The sequence below is a fragment of the Corapipo altera genome, unplaced genomic scaffold, assembly GCF_003945725.1.
Source record: "Corapipo altera isolate COAL_440 unplaced genomic scaffold, ASM394572v1 0, whole genome shotgun sequence".
Lineage (NCBI taxonomy): Eukaryota > Metazoa > Chordata > Aves > Passeriformes > Pipridae > Corapipo > Corapipo altera.
This window is the reverse complement of record NW_020884872.1, coordinates 50,071,266-50,086,863: the sequence shown is the minus strand read 5'-3', so window position 1 is coordinate 50,086,863 and position 15,598 is coordinate 50,071,266.

Below are 15,598 nucleotides of genomic sequence, written 5' to 3'. Positions count from 1 at the left end.
AGGATACAGCATTGCCCACCTGCTCAGATGGAGATAGAGTGTAACTATTACACCATAAGGAACACTTCGTTCAAGAGACCCCTGAAAAGGAAAAAATGAAGAATCAGCGAAAATTATTTTAATCACCTTTGCCAAAACTATATGGAGCCTTCCAGATACATGTATGCTCTAGCACACATGCTGCTTCAGCTGTGTATGGAGCACTGCATTTCTTTAAAATGCAAACCTTCTATAGTTTGTTATAATTACTACAATTATGTTCTATAGAACTACTGTGTGACTATTAAAACACATTCACAAATACAGTTTTGCAAAAATACTTTTCACCAAAGTACACTTAAACCTGTCAATTCTAAAAATCTGGGGTACATAAAGAGAAAAATATACACTAGATGTACTTTAAATTCAAAGGCCAAACTAGAATACCAAATAATATCTTTTCATGGTGAGTATTCACAGCACTTAAATCTCACCTAATTCCTAGTAATAAGTCAGTAAAAGAGACAGCAACTTTAAAGGCTTTTGAAGGGCTAACATAATGGCCCTTGGAGGGAAATTGGATCAAGCCAGTGAAAGGCAGATAATACCTCAGGTGGAACTTAAAACAGTCTGAGTACGATCTGCAGAGAATTTCTAAAAAGCATTCAACTGGTAACATTTTGATCACAAATGTCCAGAGTTTCCAGAGGTTTTGCAAACATCAAACCCAGTATTTCCAAAGACACACAAAGATAATTTCACGCTACTGGGAATCAAAGAGCATGTAGTGAGAGGAAAATTTGATGGTTTTGTGAGTTGTACCTTTCTAGCATCAACCCTAACATTTTAATCTGATAGCTTTGTCTATGAAAACAGAAGAGAAAAGCTAAGCAATATTTCTTCCTTTCAATGTTGTTGTTATAGATGGAAGGAATAAACAATTCATGGAGTTCTGCATCAAAAAATATTCTGTTAAGTCAGTTCCAAGAATATCTGGAACTGATTGATCCCAATCAGCATTTGCTTGACACATTTAATAATGAACTGCATATACTTAAAAATGTTTTTATAAAACTGGGTTTCAAATTTAAAAGACATTAATAACTTCTTTGATAAAATGCTAAAGGATATAATATTGCTTTTACAAATAGTTTAGAAAAAAAACCCCTGGCAACTGAAGCACATACTTGAAGCAGATTTTTGGTTTAGCTTTCATCAGTTCTACAGAATTTTCTATTACATGACTTACTGAAAGATGCATGATATGATTTCAATGACTGGTGATTGACATGTCCCAGAGAGCACAAAATTTACTGTTCCATATGAAATAGTGGTCTATCTACCAGGGACAGACATAGTCCAGCAATTTCCCAACCAGTCAAAAGTCTGGGCTAGTATTATAAAGGTGAATTCTTAACTTACTGAACAGTTTTTTCTTTTAATACAAGATTAGCAATGGTAGCAAAAACCCTTACAAAGATTCTCATTAAAGTTTGAAGTAATCCTGTGTTGCCACTTACACCTCCCCTATGTGTAATAGAAAAGCGGACAGCTGAGAAAAAATAATGAATATAATTTTCCTTTCCAAAACTATCTAAAAGGTAAGGACAAAATATCTACAAGGTGGTGTTTAGGGAACAATATCAAACACTGAAAACCTGAAAGCCTGAAATTGGCTGCCTAAACTAAGTGAAGGACATTGCTCTTCAAGAAGTACCTGACAAGCTCATGCACTGAGGTAAGTACAAATTTTCCTTCTTGTTCCACAGTCGGATGAATAATTTTCCTGCTCAGTCACATTTGTATTGCATTTTTTCATCCCAACAAATGCCAATATACATCATAAAACAAGACCATATGCTACCAAAATAGCATATGAATATGTTTTGGAAACAAACATCTCTCTTCCGGAGTGAAACATTGAGACCAAATTCACATTACAGTTTTCCAGTTACAATTTTGTAATCTAGAACATGGAAGGTTTATACCCAGTAAATAGTTTACTTATGCCAGCAGGTCCCCAGTTTACGGTACTCCTGTGTCAACAAAGCTCCATGTCTCAACCTCCATCCTGTAGAAGGATGGTATCAATCTGCCAGCAGGAAATAGCTTCTTCTGTCAGCTTACAGTGATTCTCCATGATGGGGCTATTACTTGAAGAGGACTACTGGAGTGGAGCAGAGCCCTAAACATGGAAAGTTCTAGTCCTGAAATAATTGATTTGATAAGTTGTGAACTAGTGACATTTTGAGAGGCACAAGTAAGGAGGGGATCAGAGCAAAAGCTGGAATTCAGTGTCTTCTCGTAAAGCATATTGTCTATTTGCATTACAGAAATAGACTTCTTACAAATACATTATTCAACTGAACATCATAAAGAAAAATGCAGAGATCAACTGTATAGAGTATCACAGTGTAATTATTAATCTTGAAACTGACATAGTTATTAGAAGTAAAATGCAACTTTTTACCTGAGAGTAAAAAACTACATGTCAAGGGCTATGGTAAAATTTCATCACTGACTGCTTTTAAAACTGAGACTGCACGTTTATCTAAAAGCTATGCCCCAGTTCCAATAGTTCAGGTGAGCACCCTAAGCACTAGGTTACCCTGTTGTTTTCACTTCTGGGCTTTGCATTTGTGGCTTCAAAATAATTCTGTTTTAATGCGAATAAAGGAATTAGACCCATCTTCTTCAGCAGTTAAGACTATTTGATGGGACTTGGTGTCACTGCTTCCTCCTCTCAAGTAGAGGAGGAGATCAAATTATTCAAGAGGTGGTCTTTGACTTCTCTCTTGGCTGCAGTGTTTTGCGAGGGACACTGATTATTGTCAGGTATGTTCTGACTCCTGTTAGAAACAGTGAGACAGTAGCAAACATTTTGAAATAAGGCATCTTAACTAAGCCAAGCACATGCTCAGGCCATTGCAAACAAAGACAATTATAAACTATGAATAAAATAAATAAATGATTGTTAATTTTGCTAAAGGAGTGGGTCTGTAATCATGCAAATTCCTAAAATGTGTTCTTTGCATACTCACTGTGCTGGGTCTGGCTGGGATGGAGATAATTTTCTTCACAGCTGTACAGTGCCATGTTTCTGACTGGTGACAAGAAAGTGCAGATGGCACACCTGTGTTTTAGCTATTGCTGAACTGTGCTTGCACAGTGTCAAGGCCATCCCTGTTTCTCACTGTGCTACCCCAGAGAGTAGGCTGGGATGAGCAAGAGATTGATAGAGTCGAGATTTGGTCAGTGAGGACAGCTGATCCCAGCTGACCAAAGGGATACTCCTCACACCATATAACATGCTCAGCAATAAAGCGGAGATGGCGTAATCATTGCTAGGGGACTCGCTGGGCACTGGTTTGATGATGGTGAGGGATTGCTTTTAGCATCACGTTTTCTTCTTCCCCCTCCCCTCCCTCTTGCTTACTAGAGGGCCTTTATCTCAACTCATGACTTTTTTGTCACTTTTATCCCAGTTGTCTCCCTCAGCCTACAAATGTGAGGGAGTAAAGTGAGTGACTCAATGGGTCCTGAGTTGACAGCTGGAGTCAGCCCACCACAGACACAGCAGTCAAACTTGTGTTATTAGTGTCACACCTATACCTAAGTTATAACAGAAAGAGTCAAAGTGTGGCAAACATTTTGAAAACTATATTTCTGAATTGTAAAATCATATAATGTGAAGAATGCATTCATACGAGTACCATATATATGCTAAAATCATACTGACGTAATGTTCACATTTTAAGATAGGAGAACAACTAGCTGGAATTTTTGTAGAATTTTTTCTTTTTGCCAGGGTAGTTTTTAATATACAGGATTACTCGAAGTATTATGGAAACACAAGTGTTTGTGCTTCTAGTACATAAATTACAGCATACATAACCAAGATTTGGCTTGAACTGTAAAAGAGACATGCGTAAATGTCACAGTTTGAACAACATAAGTTCAGAATGACGAAAGTTAATACTAATAAAAATTAGTAATATGAAAACAAAGAATGGGTCCAACTTCAAAACTTGCCACTTGCATTACTATTCTAGGCAAGAGATATTGCGCGTCTTTTTAAGAAGAAATTTAATCTTTATATAAAATATGCATGTAGAGAGGATAAATCTTCAGATATGTAAATTTTTTAGCATTGTTTATTTCAATATTCTCAAATATGACTTACATAATTGTCAAATATTTCTGCCGAATAAGCCAAATGTTTTTCATTTTTCCTACTTTTTGAAATGTCACTATACTCTGTGGTAATATAGAAGTGAGTAAGCCAAATAGAATCTTGATGTAAGCAAAATTCAATAATTTATATTTTCTAAAATAGCTCCATAATACCTTCAAAATTTCCATCTCTTTTTATAGCCATTAAAGTACATTTTGTGAATAAAGTTCCCAGATTTATACTCCAAAATTCAGTCAAACAACATTGTTGTATATAATATCCTTGGGTGATAATGAAAACTTACTTTAAATGTGTTCGTGGTCATTTCAGACTACTCTTAGCAAGGAACAACTTTTTCAGTGTTTGCCCACGTTGAAGAAGTAACAATTATGTATTTACTGTTATGATGAAAATAGGAAACGTAGTTTTACGAGTACTTGTTTTCTTCATTATAGTATTTTTCTTTTTTTTTCTTTTCTTTTTCTTTTTATCTCAGTGAGCAGAAACATATGCCCAAGTACTACATTCCAGAGAACATTTTCACATTGCAATTCTCGTTAACCATCTCTCCTGTCACAAACACTGCTGTGTCTGCATGGAGAAAGAAAAAAGCAGTTTTCTCTTTCTCTGGAAAACACACAGATGTCTCAAGGAGTAGAGGGAAGCACTTAGGCAACTGTGAAGTTTACCACATTAAAACCAAGACTTGTACTGGCTTAACTTCTTCTAAATGTTAAGGGGGAAAAAAAAAGGAAAATAAAAATTTGACAAAATCTCAAAACACCAGTTGTTATAAATTCAACACCTATGAAACTGTTACCATTACATCCACTGCTCTATCTCCAAGTACTTTCTCTGGAAAGAAAAGAAACACATAGGATGACAACAATAATACCATCACAACCCGCTATAATCAAAAGATACCTAGTCCTTATAGCTTTTGCATGACTACTACAACTCATTGCATGGGTGCTCCTAAATTCCCTGAAATCTACTATAAGGTAGGTAGAACTGAAGAGTAAACAAAACAGTACACCTATACACTGTATACTATACAGTGTGCACTAAATCAGCACTTTGACCTCATAAATTTCTGTGAAAATCCACAAATAAAACCGTGAGGATTTTACTAAACTGGTTAATGCAGTAAATTAGAGTATTTTCTAGGTATAAACCATACCAGCATAGGATATCTCTTTAGAAGACCTGGGTCAAATTAGTACTTTGTATGTACTTTATATACATTTTTATAATTATTTTTTTATTTGCTTGTTTAGTTGGGGTTTTTTTGTGAGTTTGTGTTGGTTTTTTGTTGTTGTTGTTTAGTGGTTTAGTTGGGTTTTGTCTCATGTTCAGAGGGAGACTATTAAACCCTGTGAAATAAGTCTGGAAATTTCATTGGGTCCCAGGCTCAGGAGTTCTGGTACCCTGCTTTGATAGCTCAGCTCTTGGGTAGGTTACTAGAGCCAAAAGCAATGAAGAACTGTGGGAATCTGAGGTAGATCCTAAAATCTACCAGAGTCATTTGTGTAAAAACCATCTGCTGATAGCCAACCTTTGGGTTGTTTGCGTTTTGCTTTTACCAGCGTGAACCAGAGGAAACCTTGCTGAGTCTAACAAGCCTTTCAAAAGAAACTCTGAGCCTCTATAGGAAGATCAGGATGTGCAAGACCTAGGTTTTGAAAAATCTGTGCAAAAATAAAGCTCGCCAAGGCCTTGCTTCCATCTCTGAACAAACTGCTATCAATTCAGGTATACCTCTGACTCCTTGTCAGTAGTGGGTCTCTCTTTGGGTTACAATATTTGACCTTATGCATAAAAATTGCTATGCTAGATCAGAATTGTAGCAAAGTATTATAATTTCCTCTCTATTCCTGAATCCCGTAAGCAGCCAGTTATCCAGCAGCCTTCCTCTGGCTAATTTTTAATTGATAGCCAGTGTTGACTCTGTGCACTAAGGCATACAACCCAGGCTTTTCACTCTGACATTTCGTTTTTTATTATCTATGTGTATATTTTGTCCTTTTCTAAAATGCACTTACACAAATATATCAAGAGGAGGCATAGAAGATTAATTTCTTATATTTATTGTTCTGGGAAAAATATCAGTTGTAAATATCTTGCTTTACAACTCTGCTAGAATTCACTAGTCCTTTATATATCAGGAGAGAGTAATTGCAACACTTTCTGTACAATTTATTTTTAATAAGAGATCTTGCGGATTTCTTCTTTACTTAAATGATAATTTTCAGGTTGAATTCACATACAAGTTTTCAGTATTTTTAATAATTTATATTGTTCATGCCTAAATCTCTGTTTATTTCTACTGTATTTGCATGCATGTTTTAAACAAGATTACACTAAAATGGTGTTCAGCAGAGCAACATAGATGGAAATAGAGTGGCTTACAGTGATCTTCTAAAGTGAAAGAAGCACCTTGAAGTTTATTGTATTTGACACTCTAGAGGAAACCTCTGTAGGCATGAATTCATGGACAAGGTTGTACAGCACTGCATTAGGAAAGAATTTATGCAGAATGAACTATTTGACCAAAAATAGGAAATTAAAAATAAAAACCCAAGAGAAGTTTTCTTTTCTTGCAGTTGTGTTTACTTCTATCCTAGTCTATTACAGTATGCATAGGAAACAAACTTTTGCTCTGAAAGTCTTAAACCTATCAGTGTTTCAGAGGCATTTGGGCAATCCCCTTAATAATATGCTTTAACTTTTGGTCAGTCCCGAAGAGGTCAGACAACTGGACTTGATGATTATCATAGGTCCCTTCCAACTGAAAGAGTCTATTCTATTCTACTTAGAAAAAAAATAAATTAGGTACTCATCTAAACAGGAGTTGGCTAATTTTTGTCATTTCAAATTTGCCAAGAATGTGAACTTTGAGCAAAGTGAGAGGATAATTTACTGTGTATATTGCATGTGATGCTTTCAGTCTGGCTTTTTTTTTTTTTGTGAGTGTGTTTGTTGTTGTTTTGGTTTGATTTGTTGGGTTTTTTTCCCAAGAACATGACAAGATAAAGTCTTTTATAAAACTTAGCTTACTCCAGCCAGGTTTTATCATCTGAGCCTATAATTAATGTTCTTCAAACACAGGACCTTATCTGTTGTCTTAAAAGAAGCTTGTCTATGAGGAAGCCAGAGACACACTTTTATTTAAACTCTCGAGGATGAAAAGGAAAAATACCTTATTATTCCTTTTATACAGGTGACGAGGAACTTCAGTCTTAGAAACAGACACTCTAAACATCCTGTGCTATTGTGATGCTAAATAAAGTGAATTATGAAGATTGATTCACTAGAAGTATCCTGCCCCTTGTCAGATACAGAAAGCTGAAGACCTTGTTTGCTATTTTTTTTAATAACTGACTAAAGATGATAACAGATATCATAATTTCACAAAATGAAGAAACATTTTAATTAAAAAACAAGTCCTTGACATTCATTTAACTTAGCCAATATGAAACAATAAGTAGAATAAGGATACTCCTTCTTCTGATTGTACTGAAAGACTAAGGGTGGATTTCACCCTACTTAATTTCAGTCACCTCAGTTGAGCGGAGTGTCTTGGCCTGCCCTGTCCAGAGATTCAAGGGCAGTAGGCACCTCCAGGGAACAAGTTATCCATCCTGTCTGAAGTGTCTGTGCCAATGCAGGAGCTAGTTTGGAAAGTAGGAATGATTTTTCTTTTCAATCCTCTACCATTTTCATAACTTCTTTAATGAAGGCAAAATGTAGTTAACACAAATGAATTTTTCAAGGGCATTGCGTGATGTAAAAATGCCTCCAGCAATTGCAGGGGGCATTTCAGTGCTTTGTGCCACCTCTCAGATGTGGACTTGATTTGTACCTTTTACAGTATTTCTCTGCTTATATTTTGCTCATTTTAATTGTTGAATTATCCTGGAGTGTTTGTACCAGCTCCATAATTATCCATAAACAGAACTAACACTGTCTCAGTAGTTCCCAATAAATGAGAATTAAAAAATAGAAGAAGAGTGATTTATTTTTTTTATTACAATAGGTTAGGGGAAATGAATAAAAAGACTTTTTCCATTGAAGCCTCCAAAGGTAATTTAAAAGGATAAGCCTCAGTGACTTTACAAGCTACTTTGCTACTCCTTCCTTTTCTTAGAAAGTACAAGTATCTGGAAAGAGAATAAAGTAAAAATCCAAACACCTCATAAAAAACACAATTATATTTCAATTACCCTCTGGGGATTACCCTGAAAAGAACATGCTGATTCCACTGCCCTTGGCTCCAAAAGAAACAGAATAATGAGAAGTCTTGGCATTTGCTGTACATAAAGGTAAGTGGCAAAGCCATTTTCATTCCAAAATAATAATTCTTGCTCTTTGCTTATTTAAAGATGTCTTGATATTTCTATTTTCTCCTCTGTCATTGCTATCAGAACTAAGGTCCCATCTGAGCCTCTTTTTGTATTTGTTTTGAACTTCTTACTGAGGTCATCTCCCCTCTAAGCAGCATCACAACTCCCAGTCACTCCACATGAGACTCTTATCCCAGATTCCTTACCTTCATAGCAAACAAAGTCCCAGAGCAAGGTCTGCTTCAGCACTCCGTGTTGACAGAAAAGAAGGTTAGTAACGACTTTCACAGATTGTTTCCTATTTAAATATTTGCTGGAGATAGGGATTACCTTGATATAGAGTCAATTACTCAGCAAACATTTTTTTACTTTCTGCAGTGTGGAATATCATTGAAAAGGTCTACACAAAACCTTACATGTCAGACAGTCCCAAACTGCAAGGATTCACAAAGACTGCTATTTCTAATTTAAAAAAAAGCTTCTGTATGGTATTCTGAAGAAGACATTTTAGTTGCAGCTTGTGCTGGTTTTGGCAGGGGTAGAATTAATTGTCTTCATAGTGCCTAGTGCTGGGCTAGGTTTTGGATTTGTGCTGAACAGAGGGTTGATAATGTAGAGATGTTTTTGCTATGTTGAGCAGTGCTTGCACAGAAGCAAAGCCTTTTCTGCTTTTCATACAGACATGCTGGGGTCACAATAGGGCTGTCAGCTGGGCAGGGCAGGGCAGGGCAGGGTAGGGCAGGCAGGACTGTGGCAGCACAGCCTGGGCAGTGGGTGAGTGTGAGTGCATGTGGTAGGAGGCTGAGCTGGGCAAAAGCCAGAGCAGGAGCAATAGCTTCTGGGGCCTGGGGGTGTCCAGCCTCTCAGGGCAGCAGTCTGGGCAGGGCATGGTGCCACCCAACTCTCCCACCCCCCTTCCTACCTGCCCCCAGATCCCTGCGGCTCCCGGACCCCGCTTTCCCCCCACACCAGTTCCCTCCTGCCCAGCCCCACTGAGACCCCTTCTCTCCTATCTCCTGAAGGCCACAGCTCTCTAGATAGGCCAAAGTCTGACCTATGGAAATCCATCATAGCAGTTCTGCTGACCCCATTCCTTCCTTATTTCTCTGAGAATCAAAAACCCTGTTATTTCATGATCACTGTGCTGGATATCCTCCCACTGTCACATGACTCACCACTCCTTTTCTCTTGACAAGAAAGAGAGCCAGCAGGACACCTTCCCTGCTTAGCTCAGACATGAGCTGTGTAGGAAGTTATATTCCACACACTCCAGGAACCTCCTAGACTAGACCTCATTACTCAGTGCCCCATCCAACCTGGCATTGAATGCTTCCAGGGATGAAACAGCCACAGCTTTTCTGGGCAACCTCTACCAGTGCCTCACCACCCTCACAGTAGAGAATTTCTTCCTAATATTTAATCTAAATCTGCCCTCTTTCAGTTTAAAACTCGTCCTGTCACTATGTGCATGTGTAAAAAGTCCCTCTTTCTCCTTTTTGTAAGCCCCCTAAAGGTATTGGAAGGCCAAAATTAGGTCTCCCTGAAGCCGTCTCCAGGCTGAACAAGCCCAGCTCTTTCAGCCTGTCTTCATAGGAGAGATGCTCCATCCCTCTCATCATCTTCATGGCCCTCCTCTGGATGTGCTTGTACAGGTCCATGTCTTTCTTATGCTGAGGACCCCAGAGCTGGATGCAGTACTTCAGGTGGGGTCTCATGAGAACTGAGTAGAGGAGCAGATTCACCTCCTTCAAACTGCTGGCCACTACTCTTTTGATGCAACCCATAATGCAGTTGGGTTTCTGGCCTATGACCACACTCTCCTGTGTCATGTCCAGCTTCTCATCCGTGAGAATCCCCAAATCATTCTCTATGGGGCTGTTCTCAATAACTTTTTCTCCCTATCTGCACTCATATCTGCAATTGCCCCAACTCAGGTGCAGCACTTTGCCCTCGGACTTGTGGAACTTCATAAGGTTTGCATGGGCCTTCTTCTCCAGTTTGTCCAGGTCTCTCTGAAACCTGGAATCTAGGAATGTTGTGGAATACCCATCCTCAGAGGTGTTCAAAAATGTCTGAGCTAGTTAAGCTGATATCCTCTGCCCTTGGCATTAGAAGTGTACTCACTTCAAGTAGCTTCACCAAAGCTTTATACAACCAGATGATGGAGCTGCTGAATTACTGTGTGTCAGCAGCCCTCAGCGATATGAAGTGGAGGAGGGGAGCAGCTGACTGAATACATAATTTTGTTAGCAACAAAACACTAAATGAGAACTAAAGTGAGTACTCCTCAGTTCTTATGAAGTATTATTGTAGTGGTTTTCAATAGCTTATTTTTTCTTTTCAAATATTTTCTCAGCCTTTTGCACTTGATGGTTGTGAGTAAGAATAGCTCATAATGGCAGCCAGTCCCAAACCTCGTCCTTCAAGGATATTTTCTGCAGCACTGAGAACACTGCAACCTCCCCCATAGTTTAGTTTTGGAGGGTTTTCCAGGGCTCAAGATGATTCCTTCAGCAGGAAAATTAAACCCAACCCCTTTCTTTCTAATGGATTTGGCAGAAAAATTGCAGCTAGAACTCTTAAACAGAAAAGTACAAGGCATGCAGTGTCCAAAGCAGAGAGAAAGCTATAAAGGAGCACCAATGAAAAGCACACCAGAAACTTTTAAAAAAAGAAGAAAAGGTAAAAAAAAACCAAAACAAACCCAACCAAATTCACAAAAAGGTCAACTAGGAGCTTTGCATGCAGAAATGCAGATCAGATATCATTATTGTTACTAAATGCAATATAAGGGAATGAATGACATCAGCAAAACTGAAACCCAAGGGAAGTCTTATACCGAACACATATAAATATTGCCCCTAGCCTCAATATCAATTTTTTTCACATTGATTCTTAGAAATACTACACATTATTAGTTAGCAAAATTTGAACTTGTCATTCACATAAATAATCATAACAATATGAATTCCCTGTGAAACTCTATTCTCTATGGAGCAAGAACATCGCCTCTTGTACAAATACCCACAGCTACTGGGAGATTTAGTCAGTCACCAAACCATACCTTTCAATAAGAATTCAACTCATTTTACTATTTCCTTGTCAAGTCAGTTATATTCACCTTGGCTTACTTGTGGGGGTTTTTTTGTTTCTGCTTGTTAGGGCTTTTTTTCAACAACTATATAAAATACCTTTTCTAATATATATGCATGGAAATCATTTGGTTCCACAAGAAGAAATAATAACAGTAATAATCATTTCAATCACTTGTACTGCCTGGCAAACATATGAAATTTTAAATACAAATCCAATTGATCTTATTTGCAGTTGACTTTAATGGATATAATTTGACTTACAGGGGAATCAGGAATAATTTCATACTTTTCAGAGCCACTGTCACCAGCTTAAGGGAAGTCTGAATGCAATATTAAGCCTTCCTTTATCTGAGAGGATGGTGTAGTGTCCTAGATTCGCTAAGTTATTTGTTATTAAAAAAGAATATTCCGCTCACACATTCAGCTTCTGAAAGTCTGCATCAAGTTTCTCCCTGCTGTTAGCATGTAATCAGTGTAAAACATTACTCTGCCATTTCCCACTGGGTAGTGTTTATTGCTTGTACTATCTAAAGGATTTCTAAGAGTGGCAGGCAGGAAGCTGCTGGTAGCTTCAGGGCTCCTACAATTCAGTCAGATGCCAAACAAAACCAGTTTGCAGGAACTTTTTCAATAGCGTCTCCTTTTACAGAGTCTCAATGATCTGACTATCAATGAGGAATCTATTTTTATCCAGGCAACTTCTCTCAAATAACTGATCCCATTGAATAGTTTTATTTTGAATTTTAGCATTACAGAGGGCAGATTCCTAATAATTCTCCTTTCAGGGATTTTTTTCTTTTTCCCTTTACTCATTACTCTCGTAATGTTCACCAGGCAACAGGAAACCAGAATTCAGTGGGATTGATGCTGACTTACAAGAGGCTGAAATGACAGCTATAAGCCTTGCTGCATAAAAGTATCCTATTGACTTCAGTGAGCCGTAACATATGAAAGCAGTGATGTACCTACAATAGAACTCATACTCTGGGGTTAAATTCATAGAGTGCATTCACCCTACTTAATTAAAGGGCCAAAGAAAAAACTTCAGCACTAAATCCCTGCCTGTTCCCAATATTGGGGGTTGCTCCATCACATAAGAGATAGCACAGAATTTATATATTTAAAGAAAGCAGTTGGTGAGGTTGTGTTGTGTACAGTGCTGCCTACATTATACTCTCCTCCTTTCGAGGGGTCTAGAAAATAATTTTTTGGAAAAGGACAAGGAAAGGAAGTTGAAAGAGTTGGCAGCAGTATCAGTAAATGGGATATGGAAAATCTTCATCAAACAGAAAGTAAGGGAAATTCCCATTTTTGGGAATTTCAGTCCTGCTGAAAGCCAGGATCCCTTTGTCAAAAACATCTTATGAATGACCGCCATCTAGGCTTTGTGAAGATCTAACTTTCTTGCTGCTTCATGAAAAAAAATGCCCTAGAAGGTGTTTACTATCCTACTATTCTATAGTAGAACCTCATCCACTAAGGCTTTAAACAGAGACCATTCCTGAATTAAGCTATGGAAGATAAATTGCATTTAAAAAGCATTCTTCCATTTTTTGACCTACAAACTCAGAAGTGGATGACAAGTAGATTCTCCATTTTAGTATAAGTGGTTTTTTAAGCTATTTTACATACTTTTCATAGTAATAATGTTTCCTTTGTAAGCCTTGGGCTTTTTTGCCAGAGATACATTTTCTCTATATTCTCAGAGCAGAATTTAATACAAAAGTTTTACTTTGTACAATTGCAAAATACATTAAATGAAAAAGATAAATTCTCTGCATGCTTTAATCAATCCAAATTTAGGTGCACAGCTGAGATTCCCACTCAGGAATGTAGTTGTTCTATGCTTTATTTATTTATTTATGGTCAATAGAAAATTCTCTCCTCCTCCAGGGCGGCCGCCAGGAGCCTGCCTGGTGTGGTGGCCGCCAGGAGCCTCAGAAGTTAATGAGGTTAAACAACAACTCTGAACTAGAAACAGATGCAAAGTTAAGTCACAGAGATGGTCCAATTGATCACACAGACATTTAGGCAGTTCAGGGACCTAATTTAGGAGTGTAGACTCTACACTCCTAATTTAGGAGTGTAGACAATTTATGGGGTCAGTAGAGACAACTTCAGAGGGTGACCCAGATATTTAGTCGGCTGATTAAGACAAGCTCTATGTTTGCCTTTACCTCTCTTTCAGCTACTTAGGACCCTCTTAGGCTCATCTACCTTGTAAGACTCTGTGGTTCTGGTGAGATCTCTGCTTGGCATAATTTTATTTGCAATGTGACTTATTCTACATATACTGTATGACATCCTTATCAACAGATGTCATTGCCTGTTAGCCAGGCAATGGTGCCTTACTTAGGTTGGAAGGATCATATAATTCCCACTGAAGAGGATGATGTTCCAGACTAACCCCTTCTGGGTTGGGGCCAAAGGGGTGATAATATATCCAAAAAGGTAATAGATTCAGGGCACATAGAGAGTGCTTAACATGATTTCGCATAATTTATCAGTTCAAAACCTGTATCTCTGAAAAACGATCTGACACATAATGTTTCTCTTACATCTTTCCTGTAGACAACGCTCTGGAAACAGTCTGTCTGCTACTGAAGTCATTCCTCATCTACACGCACAACCCCCAAGAATCCACATCCTGCTCTTCTCTTTCTGAGTTTCCATACAAACGTCCAAACTGAGAAGCAAGAAAAAGAACTTCAGTGAGAGGTATTTGTTAACCACTGGAATGCTAGCCCTTGAGCAAATGTAGGACAGTAAGGGTTTGGTTTTGTTTTTCAGATAGCACAGCCCTAAATTACATATCTTTCTGAATATCAAACCATCCTCTGCACGAGTCAAACATTTTGTCAAACCACAGGTAATCTCATTAGTTGTCATCCCTATGTCATACCTTTCTGACCCTCTGTCATGCTGCCTCCTTGTTAAGAGTCAGCTGCAGCTTCCTGTGGTCTTTGACCCTTGTGACATGTCCTACAACACATTTTCATCATTTACATTGATGGACAAAAAAGTTGGAAACCAGTCAGTACCAGGCTTATGACCATTCATTCAAAATTTTCCAGAGCTTGTCCCACAGTCTTACTGAGCAGATACTGATTATATTGTCAGGGCTATTTGTTCCAACATTAAACTGAGCCCCTGCAAGATCAGGATGCATTCTCCTCAGTTATAGCTAGCTGAAGACTGTTTGTATTGCACGTCTTTGGCAGTCTTATATCATTTATTCCCTTCAAAAATCCCATTCTGTTCTTTGATTTAATAAAATCCCTCAAGATAAACCACACTTCTGTTTTGATTACGTATTGTAAGAAAAGGCCAAACCATTATAATTTTTTTTTTTCTGAGTTTAATAAAACTCAGTTTAGTCTATTTTTCTGTGGGGTTTTTTATTTATTTTAGCTAAAATGGCTAAAGAATGATAAAACAATCATTAAATCACATCTTGTTTTTCAGTATACATTAATCTTTTCAGTACTACCTTTGGTCAAAAAGGCTTTTAAAACAGAAATATCCTATAAGAATAGTTCTGCTACTCTTCTGTCAATTAAGCCCTGCATATAAATGTGCTAATGAAATTGTGCCAATAAAACAGGAATAGTAACTATTTTAAGTGTGATGCACACTGGGAAGTTATTATTAACACTTCAGATAGGATATATTTAGTTATCCTTGACTAAAAATTAGAAAAATGTTCTTTCTATTTTCATTTGTCATGTAAACATATTGCTTACACTAGTGAATAATCTCAGTAAAACCAGAAACAAATTGTTCCATAAGTATGTCATCCTACAGCCAAATTTCTTGTGATTATAAAATCATTATTACATATTCCTCCTACGGTCCAAAAACACCTACAAGCAGATGAAAATGCAACTTCTGCTGAATTGATTCCCACATATCCTCTGTCTATCCCTGATGTTTATGAATGTCCATGACTTCTGAAAAGGAATCCTCCATTTTTCTTCCTACTTTCATGCAATCCTTTCACAGTGCTG